The 17580-nt window shown below is 42.5% G+C and overlaps 1 pseudogene; it reads right to left on the reverse strand.

The window, feature by feature from the left end:
• Window positions 1-1912: 1912 nt before the first annotated feature.
• LOC100441494 (aldo-keto reductase family 1 member B1-like) lies at window positions 1913-2837 on the reverse strand (annotated as a pseudogene).
• Between the last annotated feature and the right edge of the window lie 14743 nt (window positions 2838-17580).

Here is a 17580-nt window from a genome sequence, read left to right on the forward strand (position 1 = left end):
AAGGAAGTGCGAAAGTTAAACAATCAGTCATAGGTAGTGGAATAATAGTTTATATCTTTTTTCTTCTTGGTAACTTTTTTTATTGTCCAGTACTTTTATCATTTCTACTGAACCTTAACGCTAGGGCTTATTATCCCAGTGAAGAAGGAACACCAAAATCCCAGCACGAATGAAAAAATCAAATAATGGGCTCGAAAGCCTATGTTGACTTCCAAAACAGGTTTCAGGCCTATGACAGAGACAGATTTGAAGGAGGTTGGGGGAAGGTTTCTTAAGCTCCAGAAGGAAAAGTACATGAAGCACTCAGAACATAGTGTTTTACAACAAAGTCTAATCTCTGATTGCAAAAGAACTTGTCCCAAAATATAGAGAGATGATAAGAAGACTTGAGGGAGGGAGCTAGAGAAAACATGGGGAGTCAACCAGCTAAAGGGGGTTAGTGATGTGGTCTCTGTAAGAGGGTTCCACATGCTGCTGCCTCTGGGTCCAAAACCCTAGGAAAGAAGGGATGATGGAAACCTTCAGAAAGATGCAGGAAAACAAGACAGCAGAGGACTTTGTGTCTGAATTGCTGGGAGGAAGCTGCCTTCCAGGGCACCCCATGCCAACATGGAGTAGCTGCACTAAAATGGAAAGGATGAGGCAGGTTCAAGGAGAAAGGAGATGAGACCCCACCTCATACACAGATGCCACCTTGAAGGAGCCCCTGCAAGTGATCTGGGACTTGAGTGGGCACAGGGGGCACTAAAATATCAACTTGCAGAAGAGGAAGAGAGATTCTCACAGTAGATGGAAAAATGTTGCTGCGTTTCAGAAGCTAGACAGCCACCGGCCAATGTTGAGGCAGGAACTATGGGAAAGCAACAGGGGAGATGCCAAAACCCAGCAGAGCAATTGTCCTGCAGTGAGCCTGTTGCGAGAACAGGCTTTGAGTGACAGCAACAGTGAATACCAGTGGAGAAGTAATTGCAGATCAAAGGTTTCTCTGCCAATGTCAAGGTTATGCATAAGTCCTCCAGAATCTCTGACCACTCCCAGGGAGATGGGAAGGAAAAGGAAGATGAGGTGAAACAAAATGACTAGGTACCCCCAAAGACACTGAGTTTAAGCTAAATGCACTGGTTCTCAACCAAGGACAATTTTACATCTCCAGGGACATTTGATATGGTATGGAGACATTTTGTGGTTGGCACAACTAGGAAGGGCAGGAGGCTGCTGGCATCTTGTGAGTGGAGGCCAGGGATGCTGCTAAACATCCCAAAACATGTAGGACAACCTTCACAACAAAGAATTATCCTGTCCAAAATGTGAAGAGTATAGAGGTTGAGAAACCCTGAGCCAAAGTAACTGAGTTACTACTATCAGCAGAAATGAGAATATGAGAAATGTTTTAAAAAGAAATTTACACTTTTGCACACCCAAATTCCTATAACTGAACACACACACACACACACACACAATAATACAAAGATGGGGGTTTGAAGAAAATGGGGGAGTGGAAGTTAAAATGGTAGTACACAGCCTAAGAAATGTCTAATTTTTTTTAAGCTCACAACAGCACTTTTTTTTTTTGGCAAAGAGAAGTCTTGCTGAAAAGTTACAAGCAGTCGAAATGTGACTGTTAGTGGCATTATTTTGACCTTGTAGATTTTGCTTCTCCTTGGTCAAAAAAAGGGTATGCACACTACACTTTCCCCAGCTGGGCAAAAAAAAGGGCAGAGGAAACTGGAATAGACTTCTACTCTACTGACACTGCTCCTCAGACCCAACATCAAGCTAGACAAGCCCTGGCTGGTCAGTCTAGAGGTTGTTGTTCCACCACTGAGTGACACAGGCCATGCTACATTTGCAAGAAAAAAATGAGCAGGAAAAACAAGTGTAGGTCACTGGGGATGAGCAGGCATCCACCCCTTCAAAACTCTGCATGGAAGAGGTAATCCTTATAAGAGTCACAGCTTACCAAGGCACAGACCCTCCAGTTCTTGTTGTAGCTGAATAAGATGGTAATATCCTGGCTGCTTGGTTCAAAGTCTGTGACTCAGCAATGCATTCTGGTATCACAGACCTGGGGATCACCATCAAGTTCCTCTGCCTGGGGAACCGGATCCGAACCTGGATCGCCTGGCTATGATTGTCTTGATCTTGGGATCCTCCAGGAGGGAAGGGTCCTCAGCCTTGGCCCAGAGGCTGTCAGGAGAGCCAAGGGGACTACAGGCAGTCACCATAATGCCTTTAGAGTGGCAGTACTGGATTAACTTCTCCTGTGTGAGGCACAGGTGGCACTCCATTTGGTTAACTGCTGGCTTATACTTTAACCCAGGTTTGTTTAAGATCCTCTCAACCTGGAGATAGTTGAAGGTGGAGATGCCAGTAGCTTTCACCAGCCCTTCATCCCCCAGCTCTTCATGGCCACCCGTGTGTCCACAATGTCAGTGTCACTGGGAACCACGTTGCCTGACTCATCCAATGGGAAGGATTCCTTCCCAGGCTTAAAGCTGGCTGGCCAATGAACAAGGTAGTAGTCCAGGTAGCCCTGCTTAAGGTCACTGAGCATCTTCTGACAGGCTCCTTTCACCAGGCCCTTCCCATGGTACGTGCACCAGAGTTTGCTGATGATGAAGAGCTCCTCACGCTTCACCATCTGCCCCCTGAACTTCTCCTGAATGGCCACCCCTATCTCATTCTCATTCTCGTACCTGGGCTCAGTGGATGTGGCGGTACCTGATATCAATCGCCACCTTCACAGCCTTGGTCACCTGGCCTGGAGGGGACATTCAGATGCCCAGCCCCAGGATGGCCATCTTGGTGCCATTGTTGAGCACGAGGTGGCTGGCCATGGATGCAGTGCTTCCCAGACCCCTTCCCAGAAACATGCACAGAAACTTCAATATTTAAAGGTTAGGTAGGAAAAACCAGTAAAGAAAGACTTGGAAGAGGCCAGGCATGGTGGCTCACGCCAGTAATCCCAGCACTTTGGGAGGCTGAGGTGGGTGGATCACAAGGTCAGGGGATTGAGACCATCCTGGCTAACACAGTGAAACCCTATCTTTACTAAAAATACAAAAAAATTAGCTGGGCGTGGTGGTGGGTGCCTGTAGTCCCAGCTACTTGAGAGGCTGAGGCAGGAGAATGGCATGAACCCAGGAGGCGGAGCTTGCAATGAGCTGAGATTGCGCCACTGCACTCCAGCCTGAGCGACAGAGCGAGACTCTGTCTCAAAAAAAAAAAAAAAAAAAAAGGAAGACTTGGAGGAGGGACAACAAGGTACAAAAGACACCAAGAGAGTGTATATTATCACCACAGCTAAGGAAAAAGGACAGATGGGCTCAAGAAGGACAGAGTAAACTGTGTAAAATGCCCTAAGAAATCAAGGTGATAAGCTAAATGTATAGATTAGTTGAATTCTGCCTCTTGTCTATTAGGGGAGGTGGGGAGGAATGGGATCCAGAGAACACATGAAAGGATTCGCTTTAAATGGAAGAGATTCCTCCTCCATTGGCACAGGAGAGAAGAGAATAGGTGCTAATACAAGTAGGTTTATAAATTGTATTGCAATAAATTGTGAATTTCCCACTTAGGAAGCAAAAAATCATCTGCTGAAATTGAGAGGAAGAGAAGAGAAGCCAAAGAGTGTGGAAGGTTTGAAATGGCAATTATAGAGAGTGGTGGGCCAGTCAATTAAAGAAACTTGGTAGGATGCACAGGCAGCACAGAGTGCCCAGTTGAGGCTGGTGACTATGAAACTGTAGTGACAATGGGCACCTGTGTGTGATAGCACCCCAGCACTTCTCAGCTGCTTGATGCAATCACAGAGATGACAAAATAGCTAGATTAGCCAACAGAGGGTTTGGTTAGGATCAGTGGTTATTTAACTGGGATTTGTGTCAGAATCACACTGGGATTTTTTTGGGAACACTCACACACATGCATGGACTATGTCCCTGAGATTCCAGGCTCCATAAACCTGATGGTTGGCCAGGACATTTGTGTTCTGAGAAAGTTTCCCAGTAATGTGCAGCAGCAGTTAGGAACCACCCATCAGTTCAGGTGCAACTAAAGAAGACTGACAAGGGAGTGAGCAAGAGTGATATTGGAACAATGGGCAGTAAAATCTAAGCCAAATTCAAGAGAAAGAAAGACACAGCGTCTCACAGGTAGGGATAATACAGAGATCCTATAAAGTCAAATAACAGGACCTATATAGAAAGAGTGCTTATAGCAAGTCTTAGAAAGGGCAAATTTAGGCTGGGCACGGTGGCTTATGCCTGTAATCCCTGCACTTTGGGAGGCCGAGGTGGGCAGATCACCTGAGGTCAGGAGTTCGAGACCAGCTTGGCCAACATGGTGAAACCCCGTCTCTACTAAAAATACAAAAATTAGCTCAGCATGGTGGCGAGTGCCTGCAATCCCAGCTACACAGGAGGCTGAGACAGGGGAATCCCTTGGACCTGGGAGGCGGAGGTTGCAATGAGCTGAAATTTTGCCACTGCACTCCAGCCTGGGCAACAAGAACAAAACTCCATCTCAAGAAAAAAAAAAAAAAGGCAAATTTAGAAGACATTTTTATTCTCATCATAACTTTTTATGGAGAAGAAAAGAATAACCTATAATCTCCCATAAAGCAATGTTTTTGGGCCGGGCGTGGTGGCTCACACCTGTAATCCCAGCACTTTGGGAGGCCAAGGCGGGCAGATCACGAGGTCAGGAGATCGAGACCATCCTGGCTAGCATGGTTGAAACCCCGTCTCTACTAAAAACACAAAAAAATTTAGCCCAGGCGTGGTGGTGGGCGCCCGTAGTCCCAGCTACTCAGGAGGCCGAGGCAGGAGAATGGCATGAATCCGGGAAGTGGAGCTTGCAGTGAGCAGAGATCATGCCACTGCACTCCAGCCTGGGCAACAGAGCAAGACTCTGTCTCAAAAAAAAAAAAAACCAAAAAAGCAAAAACATTAGCCAGGCATGGTGGCATGTGCCTGTAATCCCAGCTACTCAGGAGGCTGAGGCAGGAGAATCGCTTGAACCTGGGAGGCAGAGGTTGCAGTGAGCCGAGATCGTGTCACTGCACTCCAGCCTGGGCGACAGAACAACACTCTGTCTCAAAAAAAAAAAAAAGCAGTGTTTTCTTGTAAATGAATGGCCCAGATATGCTTGCTGTTTCTTTGATACTAATTAAACACTACGATTTCCACAGATTGATTAGGTCATAGAATGCTGCCTATAGCGGTTATAAGCATTTCCCCCATTATTCACAGATGTCTGCTCACAGTGGACAAAGAATAAAAAGAGGAACACACTTTAAGTATGGAAAGAGAAAATCCATGATGAGAAAGGCTGTCCCTACACTGACAGCTGGAGCTCCTGGAGAACCTTTAATCACTTTACCTTAAGCCATGATTTCTTGTCATCCAAACTGGAAGAGAGTAACACTAAATAAGAGACAGAGGTTGTGACATTCTTATATAATTCATACTTTGCCATTTTCCTGTAAATTTACTTTTATAATTCTGCTTATAGTAAATAAAGTTATCCCTAAAAAAGAACATTATTTTAGGATGGAGGCAATAAGAAGACTTTGAATAATGAGAGCCTTAGAAAATGAATTCGGAGAATTTTCACCTCCGGATAATAAATTATTTAGATAGATCATCTCTTTAAGACCAATGAATCTTTAAAGTTGTCTGCTTCTAATTTCAAGAATATTAGCTATGATCTGTGATATTCTCATCCCCCAGCAGCCCTTCTGCCCAACTACCAACGAGGAAGATTGCTTGCACATTGGGTTCAGTGTCTAACTCCACTGGCACAGTGGAGACTGAGCCTGTGCACTGGCCTGAGGGGCTGAACAAAGTCTGTGAAGAGAAGAGAACACCTTCTGAAAATTGGCCTCCTAGCCTGGCCTAAGGGTAACTTCGCCTGTCACACTCTATGGGGTTGGCCAATGGTGAAGGAGTAGTCCCTCCTTGTAGCATTCCCTCAGGGACAAGTTTCTATATTAAAATCTAGTGGCTTCCCGAGCTTTGTTTTGTTTTGGTTTTTTTCCCAGGATTGGGTCCAAACTCAATGGCAGCTAAGACTCTTCAGGGTCCAGCCGCTGGCTCCATCTCTAGCCCCTCTCCTATCACTTTTCTCTCTCTCTCTGAAGCCTGCACACCAGCCACACCAAGTGACAGTATTTTTTGGTGATAACATGCTCTCATGACTGTGTTTTGTACATATGTCTTATACACAATCCCCTAAACCTCGCGGTTGGGAGATAGAGATTCTATTCCCAGCTTTGCCATCAACCATACAGGTGACCTCAGTTTCTCTGTCTATAGAATAAGGGGGTTAGAGGCTTAATCATTGCTTAGTTGTGGCCTATGGTTCAAATCTGGCCCCATACAAGCTTAGACATGCATTTTGTGTGTGGGTGTGGGTGTATCACCCTCCAGTCCAGCCTAGTCCCCCACTTTCTCTCATCTATACCTAGCAGTGTTACACATTTACATCAGTTTCTGGCCCTTAAAGGTACATTAATAGGCCAACAAGAGGCCAGATGATCTCTAAGGTTTCTTCCATGTGAAATAAATTAACTCCAAAAACACAGGCTCAAGCAGATGGTAAATGTGCAAGAAATGCATAAAAGACCTCAGCGTCAGGTACTAGAGACCCTATCAAATAGTCCTGGACTGACACCAAGACCTTTATAAACAATCAGATTCCCTTGACTGATCCCATATGGCTAACGAATTTGCTTTCTTTTACCACGTGGCTTAGCAGGTATTAGCACCATCGCTCCTGGGATGGTCTGCTTTTCCACACAAAATCAAATTGATTTCTCCACAGAACACCTGTTCCTTTTGAAGCTGTAACCCAATGATCAATAATCTTTATTTTCCTTCCTGAATAATAATTTACAAGAGAGAAAACTGAGGTCCTACTATTTCTCATTTTAACACGGACTAGTATCTGCAAGTTTCTGTTGTAACAGAGGAAATCTGGAGCCCATTTCTCTCAACCACTTGAGTTTGACAGGATCATGAACCACTGGAATTCCAGTCCACCCTGGGGAAACATGTTGTTCAGACCTGTGATATATGCTCATCTACTCCCAACATCCATTTCCTTTGACATAAAGTATATGGCCTTTCTGCTGACCAAAGCCCACTTCTTCTTAAACTAGTTTGAACTTTTTTTGCACTAAACTGCATGCTGATCAGGTGTGGCAGAAACAAATAAATCATCCAATTTTCCCAAAGATAAAAGGCTATGACGACTGTTAAAAGGCAGAGGGCTGGATCAGAGGGTCTCTTAAGACCCCTTCTAGCTCATCTGTTTTATAACTCTAAGTTCATTAAAAGATTGTGCCAAAACAGTGGATGCCTCATAGTAATTCATGAACAGAAATTATTACTGAAAAAGAAACGTAGGCCGAGCGCGGTGGCTCGCGCCTGTAATCCCAGCACTTTGGGAGGCCAAGGCAGGTGGATCATGAGGTCAAGAGATCGATACCATCCTGGCCAACAGGGTGAAACCCCGTCTCTACTAAAAATACAAAAATTAGCTGGGCATATTGGCACATGCCTGTAGTCCCGGCTACTCGGGAGGCTGAGGCAGGAGAGTCAATTGAACCCGGGAGGCAGAGCTTGCAGTGAGCCGAGATCGCACCGCTGCACTCCAGCCTGGTGACAGAGCTCCGTCTCAAAAAAAAAAAAAAAAAAGAAAAGAAAAGAAAAAGAGGGCCAAGCACGGTGGCTCATACCTGTAATCCCAGCACTTTGGGAGGCCAAGGTCGAGAGTTCAAGACCAGTCTGACCAACATGGAGAAACCCCATCTCTACTAAAAATACAAAACTTAGCCGGGCATGGTGGCGCATGCCTATAATCCCAGCTACTCAGGAGGCTGAGGCAGGAGAATCACTTGAACCCGGGAGGTGGAGGTTGCAGTGAGCCAAGATCGCACCACTGTACCCCAGCCTGGGTGACGGAGAGAGACTGTCTCAGAAAAAAAAAAAAAAAAAAAAAAAATGGAAAGAAAGAAAAAGAAAGAGAGAAATGTAATTGTCTGTGAATACATTAATACACCTTCCTCTCCAAAAATGAAAACAGAAAATCATTGAGGATGTTCACGTGGAGACAACAAATTCTGGACATCAAAGGAAAGGTCAAAGGAACATGGGGCTAGAATATGCAGAGTGGTGCCCAGAGATTTGAGAATTATGTTCAGGTGATGATCTACAGCTCTGGAGACTCCAGACCTGAGATCCTCGGGATGATTTATGACTGCAGAGCTATGTGCAAGAAATTTATTTGGAAGTGGAGCAAAGAAAGATGAGCTAGTGTCTCAATAAGTGCTTGTAATCCTCTGAGAAACAGCTAAGTCCTTTTAAAATTTATAACAAATATATGAACATTTCGGATCTTGATTATCTTTTGGAAATGAGTACATACTGTGACTGAAAAGATAGGGTGGGAATACATGCAACCAGAATTATGGTGGTTTTCAATTAATTGCATTCCTTTGACAATTTATCTTTTATTTCTGAAACTTATTTGGCTAGGCATTATATCGACTGAGAACTCTACAAGTTGACTATATGGTATAATCACAGAACTACATTCTAATAACTGTTCATCTGCACAGCAGTCAAAAGGGCTGCTTTGCATGTATGTGGCAAAAGAGATCAATATGAGAAAGAAGAAAAAGCAACAAAAGGGGAAGAAGAGTGAATGGGAGGAAGGAAGGGAGGGAGGAAGGGAGGGAGGAAGGCAGGAAGAAAAAAAAAGTTTTTTAAGTTAAGCAAATTATTAACTTATTCCATCTCCAAAGTTGAAAAAGATCAGAGAGTTACTAAAATAAACAATTTCCCCCCCAAATCTATTTTGGTTCTTCTTTTTTGAATTTTTTTCCTCTATTACTTTAGTAAGTTGTAACTTTTGTTTCTATAATTTAGTGGTTACCCTAGAAATAAAATACCATACCCATGCTTATGAAAGACTAAAGTGAATGAAAATCTTTACCATGTTCTCAAATGATACAAAGTTTAAATTGTGCTAAATTAATAAAACCTGTGGAAAGAAAAGAGAGAAGGGAAGAAAATAACAAAGGAAGAAAAGAAAGTGGGGGGAAGAGAACACAAGAATCGAGAGAGAAATTTTCTGAAAAGATGTTTTAAAGAATGGCCTTAAGAAGGCAGACATCAAAGTCCTACAGATAAGGTAGAATAAAATGGGAGCTCAAAAAGAGAAAGTGGTTTGCCCAACATCACACAGACAGGAACAGAGCCAGGACTTGAACAAAATCTAGTACCCTTTCCCATAATCTCATGCTGCATCACTAGAGACTGCTACTCAGTGCGTGTGGCTTCCAAAGACATCCCAAAGGCAGGCTGGGCATGGTGGCTTACACCTATAATCCCAGCACTTTGGGAGGCCGAGGCAGATGTAGCACTTGAGATCGGGAGTTCGAGACCAGCCTGACCAACATGGAAAAACCCTGTCTCTACTAAAAATACAAAATTAGCTGGTCATGGTGGCGTATTCCTGTAATCCCAGCTACTTGGGAGCCTGAGGCAGGAGAATCACTTGAACCCAGCAGGTGGAGGTTGCAGTGAGCCGAGATCTCGCCATTGCACTCCAGCCTGGGCAACAAGAACAAAACTCTATGTCAAAAACAAAACAAAAAAGAAGTCCCAAAGCCTACTGCTAAAACCCCTTTGCAGGGTTTGCAATGTTTCCTGCCACCCTCACCTCCTCCCCACCCCCAAAAGAATGAAAAGATTGGTATCAGGGACACTGCTTAGGATGCTACTGCAGCAGGCTGAGCAAAATATGAGGAAAACCCCTACTTAGGCAGGGGCAGTGGAGATGCAGAAAAGGAATCAACTTTAAATATATTTTTATAATAATGTTAGTAAGTGTAGTTGAGAAACTGCATAGTAAGAGGTGAGGGAAAAGGAGTTACTAAGGATGACCCTGTGTCTTCTAGCTTGGAGCCTGAGTGATATCATTGACAGAAGGGAGAGTACAGGAAGACAAAAAGGCTGAGAACAAGCTCTTGAGGCCAGTGGAGACAATGAATTCAGTTTTGGTACCTGGGGTCATTCAGTTATGTGTGCAGAGCTAATGATAGTCATAAGAGTCATTACCACGTGGACAGAGGTTAAAATCAAGGGAACAGGTGAAATCACTCAGGGAGGGTTTATAATGTTAGAAGAGAAAAAAAAAAAAGAGTAGTAGCTGGAACCCTGTGGAACAGCAGCATTTAAGGCCTGGGCAGAGAAAGAGGAGTAGGCAGGAGATTCACAGAAGCAGAGGACTGAGTGGTAGGAGAACTGGAGAGTGCTGTACTCAGGAAGCAAAGGGAGGCAGTTCAAGAAGGAAATGTACAGGGAAGGCAAACAAAAGAGGATCCAATATAGCTCTTTGGATTTAGGCATTAAAAAGCCATTAGCACAGTAGAAATAGAGCATTGGAGCATTGGAAGTCAATGTCATCTCAGAGTCATCAGAGCCTGTTTGGGATTAGGAATAAACTACTTTTGTGCTGGAAGAAGGCTGTCAGAGTCTTACTATGGTTCTTAAAAAAAATATAGGCCAGACAATTGGTGTTCCTACAAATTCAGAACTATGTGACTAGCTGATTCCAGACACTGGCATTGCTTGATATGTTTCTTTTTTAAATTTTAATTCAAAGTCTTAAAGTGAGACATCTTAGATAATAAATGCTTGATATCCCATAGTTGTTTTTATATAAGCCATAGGAGCATGTTATATACAAAGAATATATGTCCAGACACCTTGATTAATTTGGTACTCATATTATTTCAAGAGCTCCATCATTCAGAACTAGTCCTGATGGGACAGAAAACGTATTTTTGTTTATCAGCTAAAATGAAGCCATCACATGCCATGGAAGAGTATCAATGACCCACTGGGCCTGCCAGTTTTTAAATCATGTGATTCGTGATTAATGTTTAATTTGGGGATTCTCATGATCTAAAATGTTGTGCATTAAAGAAAAGTCTATTGTATACTGTACAATTTTAAATTGAAATAATTCAAATTCACAGAAAACGCACCCATAGTGTTTAAATTCATGTTACTTTATATGTTAAATGCCTAGAAAGGCTTTTTAAAAGTTAGTATTTGACAAATTTGACAGAGAACACATTTTTACTTTACTATATTACTTTAAAAACAAGGTTTTTTTTGTTTTGGTTTGGTTTTTTTGTTTGTTCGTTTGTTTGATTTTTAGACAGAGTCTCGCTGTTGTCAGCCGGGGCTGGAGTGCAATGGTGCAATCTCGGCTCACTGCAACCTCCGCCTCCCAGGTTCCAGCAATTCTCCTGCCTCAGCCTCCCAAGTAGCTGAGATTATAGGCACCCGCCACCATGCCTGGCTAACTTTTGTATTTTTTAGTAGAGACAGGGTTTTACCATGTTGGCCAGGCTGGTCTCCAGCTCCTGACCTCAGATGATCCACCCGCCTCGACCTCCCAAAATGCCAGGATTACAGGAGTAAGCCACTGAGCCTGGCCAAAAACAAGTTTTATGCAAATGTAAGATGTATTAGTATTATCTTTAATCAAAATGTTGAAGTCACTTAATAACACCTTACTATTTGATATACTCTTCTAAGCTGATAGAGCTTGCAAGGTGTTTGTGTTACTTTGAGCTAATCTTCACTTTGACTGAGCTGCCTAGCCCAATCCTGTGTTTTATGTGAAGGACATAAATTATGCTGTTTTACAGTTGAGACACTCGGTCTCTGAGAAACTGAAAAGAACAACTTGAGTTATGGGCAAGTTAGAGATTAAATCAGACAAAGAATGGACAGATTTTTGTGCTTCCAGCTCTATTATTTCCTTCTTTGTTACACCACAAATAGGCTGCCTCTCTACCCATAACCAGCTCTACCAATTTGATGGAATTGAGTTGTTTATATATAAAAAGAAGTCCTCATTTTGTCATTTTCACTTGCAGCAACTAGTAAGATAACTATCTCACAAAATCTAGATCTAGAAGTATCTGTTACCTCAAAATTACATACGCCAGTGATGTGCAATAGGTCAATATTAACATGTGAACAAAGTGAACATTGATGGTGACTGGAAATAAAATGGCCACATGAAGTGAGTCCAGATGCAAGCAATCTGTAGTCACACAAAATAGGAGGGCTCTTTAAAGTTGGAAAGCCATTTAGTTTGAAGGCCTCAGAGGAGGTGACTTCAACAACAGCAGTTGAAACAGAAGGAAAAAAAAACCTTTTCATTCACGTTCCAATTCTGCAAAGACTGAATTCTAACTGATTAGAGGGCATGTGACAGCCAAATGAGTTTGAACAATAGAACAGAGTGTGGTGGAGGGATTCGAGTTTGGGGCTAGAAAGCTGGAGTCTTGAATTTTCTTTAAGGCTTTGCCAATGACTTGCAGCCTGGCTTTACCCTAATTATTTATGCCCCTCTTTCCCTCCAATGTTACAATCCCTTTGTCTATAGAAATCACAGGGAAAATTATTTGTAGCATGCTTTGTACAATGTATGCTGAGATAGCAAACTGTGATAAAGAATTCTGTTCATCCTAGCTGGAGATAAATGGACAGGCTAGACCACCCAAAGGTAACTTGGAACATTGGTAAATTTTTAACAAGTAATTATCTTCTTTCCCTGTTTTACATTTGATTGTGAAGAAATTGGAAGGTACAAAAAATAAAAATAGATAATAATTCACCCATCATCCCTGTTGATATTTGGGATATGTCCCTTCAGTCTGTGATGTGTGTGTGTGTGTATGTGTGTGTCTGCATGTGCTTGTGACACACTATTAATACATACACTCTTAAAGAGAAAAAAATGTGCTTAGTAAATTACAATCATACTCTACATTGTACTTTCTAGCTTGCATTTTTCACTTAATAGATAATATCGACATTTTTTAAAAAATAATCTTTTAGGACTTTTTGGTGGCTGCCATATTAATATGCTAATTGTACATAATATTATTTAATCAATCCCATCTTGTTAGATATTTAGGTTATTCTCAACTATTTGTTATTAAAAAAACAACCTGTATCAAATATCTTTAAATATGAATCTGTGTTTCTAATTGATTACATGATTAAGATAAGTTTTGGTTACTGAAATCACTGAATGAAAGGATATGAATATTCTGGGCTCTTAATATATATTACCTGATGGCTTTCCAGAAAGGTTATACCAAATTACACTTTAGTCAGTATTGTATGAGATTATACAATTCCCTAAACTTTCTTAAATAATGCTGCTTTCCCTTTTTTCATCTTTAATATTTGATAGGTGTTTTAAAGCATTTTTAAAAATTTATTTTATTATTAATGAGCAATCTTATTGAATGGGGAATTAGGATAAGTATATGTGAATTTTTCATTGGATCTCATATTTTTCAAACTTGAAGACAAGATCTTTTATCTCATCAAAAGGGTGTCTTAGAAGAGCAAACTTCTGGCTTATACTTAAAGAAGAAAATAGGAACTGAAAGCCCCTGAGGATACTCAGATTTCTGCGAATGGTCTAGAACAGGGATGGCAAGTTTATGCAAATATATAATGCCTTTGTTCTCCCTCCTTTCCCTCTGTTAACTGGCAGACATCACTAATTAATCATGACGCTATTTTCACAGTGAGCCTAGATGTACTCTCAGAATTCTTCCCCACACCACTACTGCTGATACGAGCTGTTATCTCTCTTAGATGGCATTTAAGATGAAACTAATTTGCCTTCCTGGCCCAGAGAGCAACCTACATTTCCACAGGAAAAGATAAATGCAGGGAACAGTACAATGTTACATGGCTGCTAGTCTCTTCCTCTGATCTATTTCTCTCCCAAATATACATCCTAGAAATGCAGTATTAGCTACATATAAATTTTTCCCATTGTATATATTCCATTAATGTATACAATGTGCTTAGGAAAGTTCTCACTCCTTTTCCATGTCCTCCTTAATTTCTGAGATACTACTCCTTGAAGATACTCAATAAATTCCTGTGGCTATCTAACAATGTAATTGTCAGGATTCTATGCTCTTAGTAAGTCTAGTTCTCTTCAAAATCCATATAAATCCTTCCTCCAAAGTTTGCCCTCACTAGCCATCATTCAGTTATGTTTATTCTCCCTTCCAATCCCTTCCTATTTTAATGTCCCCTTTGAATGCTGTTGTTACCATTCCCTAAAAAGATACCATTTCATGGGATTTGGAATGGCCATGCCTGAGGCAAGTCCATTAAATAAGCCTGCAAGGATGTGAGTGCTGTGTAAAGCATCTTTCGAGAGAAATAAAATCATTCTTACATAGACTATCTGTCTTAGAGAAATGGTGCTCTTTCATTTCGCTACAAAAGAAGTGAGCAGCTGGTTAATAGTAGATAATAAGAGCTGCACTTTCAGTGAACAACAGAAAAGACCAAGGTCAGAGGAACTGATGAGGAACTGCTAGTCAGCCTTTCTTATAACGGAGCTTAGCCTGGCTCCTAGTCTTTGCCTCTCTCTTCTTCCAGTAGCCTATGTTACCTACAACCAATCCTGAGCTTAGGCAAGAAGAATTTTAAGATGTTTCTGTTCCATTTGAAATTAGTTCATCTGGCTCTGACCTTGGGCATAACTGATCATGAAACTTCCCATGTATTCAATGTCATTCATGTACTTAACATTTTTGAGCATCCATTATGTGCCAGACACAGCAGTAAACAACATAGACATAATGCCTGCTACAGGCAATACAAGGGATAGTTTCGGGAGGCCTTAGATATACCATAATCTCCATTAGTCCCTTCCTCAACCCAGATAAACTCCTAGTCCTTCTTTGTTTCTGTTTTTGTTTTCTGAGACAGGGTCTCGCTTTGTCACCCAGGTGGAGTGCAGTGGCACAAACACAGCTCACTGCAGCCTTGACCTCCCCTGCCCAAGTGATCCTCCTGCCTCAAACCCCCAAGTAGCCAGAACTACAGATGTGTGCCACCATGCCTGGCTAGTTTTTGTCTTTTTTGTAGAGATGAGGTTTCACCATGTTGCCCAGTCTGGTTTTGAACTCCTGAGCTCAAGCAATCCACCTGCCTTGGGCTCCCAAAGTGCTGGAATTACAGGTGTGAGCCACCGTGCCTGGCCACTCCTTGCCCTTCTTTTCACTAGATTGTCACTCAAATTCTCTCCTGTAGAGATATTGGAACTACCACTGGTCTGATTTTTGTACTCATGGAACTTAGATTTAGTGGGTCAAGCACCAACAAGTAAGCAGTCAATGACAACCCAGTACTGCACAAGCTCTGACTATGGCATTACATGGTGCTGTGAATGCTCAAGAAGGACATCAAGTCCAAGTGTCACAGAAATGACATCCAAAATGAGGCCCATGGTGGTTAATTTTGTGCAACTCGATTAGGTTCAGCAATGCCCAGATAGCTGGTCAAACATTATTTCTAGGTGCATCTGTCAGGGTGTTTCTGGAAGAGATTAGCATTTGAATCAGTAGAGTGAGTAAAGAAGATCCACCCTCATCCATGTGGGTGGATATCATCTAATCCACTGAAGGCCTGAATAGAACAAGAAGGAAGTGGAAGAGTGAATTCTCTCTCTTCTTGAGCTGAGGAATCCATCTTCTCCTGCCCTTGGACATTAGATCTCCTGGTTCTCAGGCCTTTGGATTCCAGAACTTGCAGCAGGAGCCCCCTCAGTTCTCAAGCCTTTGGCCTTGGATTTGGACTTATACCATTAGCTTCTGTGTTTCTCAGGCCTTTGAACTTGAGCCAAATTACTCCATCAGCTTTCGTGGTTCTCCAGCTTGGAGATGGAAGATGGTGGCACGTCTCAGCCTCCATAATTGCATGAACCAATTCCCATAATAAATCTCCTCTTACCGATCTATGTAATCTCTCCATCTCTCCATCCATCTAACCTATTGTTTATCTGGAGAGCACTGATAGATACAAGACCTAAAGCACAGTATGACTTAGGTAGCAAAAGAGGCAGGGGAAAAGACTCCTAAGCAGAGGATTCAGTATCTACCAAGGTCAGAAGGAAACAAAATATGACGTATTCTAAAAACTGTTAGTTTTGGAGGGTAAATGTGAGGAGTGAAGGGTAAGAGAAACAGAGTAAATCTAAGAGACAAGGATGGGGAAGTGGGCAGGGCCAGTCCAAAGAGGGCCATAAGCCATGCTATGCAGTTTGGACTCTATCCTTAACTAGGCAAATGGGAAGTGAAACCAAGTTTGAAGCAAGCAAATAAACTGATCAGTTTGTGTTTAAAAAGACCACTCCGGCCACAGAAGTGAGAATGGAGAGGAGGTAGGCAAAGCTTTTGAGGAGGAATTCATCAGGAAGCTGCCACAGAGAGTAATGCGGCTGGAGCCAGGGCAGTGGCGATGGGGAAGGGAAGAAGTACAGGGGTTGTATTAGTTTGCAAGGGCTGCAGTAACAAAGTGCCATAAATTGGGTGGCTTAAAACAACAGAAATATACAATCTCACAGTTCTGGAAGCTGGGAGCTTGAAACTGAGATGTCGGCAGGGCTATGCTTCCTCTGACAACTGCGGGGTGAACCTTTCCTTGCCTCTTCTAGCTTCCAGTGTTTGCCAGCCGTCCTTGTTTTCCTTGTTTCTCCTGGGTTTGCAGGTGCGCCACTCCACTCACATGGCTGTCTCCTCCCTATGTGTCTTCACATCCACATTCCCTCCAGGTGTCTGTCTCTATATCCAAATTTCTCCTTTTTATAAGGACACCAGTTATATTGAATTTGGGCTCACCCCAATGACCTCAGTTTAGCTTGATTACCACTGTAAACTTATGCTTAACTTCTGAGGTCCTGGGGATTAGGATTCCAACATATCTTTCAGGGGGACAAAATTCAACCCATAATAGGAGTTCTTTTTTAGTCCAAGCCCCATTTTTCCCCTGATGCTCTGGGTCACATGGATGCCTTGTCCCCTGGGCCTGAGCCCTTGTCCTCCGTGATATGGCACTGCCTGGTTCTTCACAGTCCTTCTTCCAAAGGCTAGAGATGGGATCCTTGGGACTTTCCTACCGCCTCTGCTTGCCAGTTCAGCTCTCAAAATATTGTTTGTATCTGAATTCCTCAGCCAAGGCTCTGTCCAGCCCCCACAATGCCCCATTCCCAAGATGTGACATTCCTGTTGCCAATTGACTTTCCTATCAGCTGTCATCTATTTTGTAACCCACTAGATCAGTATTTCTCAAAGTGTAACCCAGAGACCACCTGCAGCAGAATCACCCTGGAGTATTGTTTAAAATGTGGTTTATTTTGATCCACATAACCCCACTGAATCAGAATCTCTCTCTAGCTGTGGGGTCTGGGAATTCATGTTTGTAACATGCTGTGCTAGTGGTTTTTGTGAACACTCCAGGTTATTCATTCTGCTTACCTAGCTTCCTCCCAGCATTGCTGCAGGGTCTGCCTCCCAGGGTTGGCACTGTGTCTGTAAGTAGGGCTCATCCCAGGCCCATCTCCCTTTCTAGTCTTTCGCATGCTGTCCTGGTTAAGTTTAACCATTCCAAATCACCAATGTGGATCTCACAACCAGAGGAGGAAGAATAGTCTTGAAATAAATTATTC

The sequence above is a fragment of the Pongo abelii genome, chromosome 15 (assembly GCF_028885655.2).
Source record: "Pongo abelii isolate AG06213 chromosome 15, NHGRI_mPonAbe1-v2.0_pri, whole genome shotgun sequence".
Classification (NCBI taxonomy): Eukaryota; Metazoa; Chordata; class Mammalia; order Primates; family Hominidae; genus Pongo; species Pongo abelii.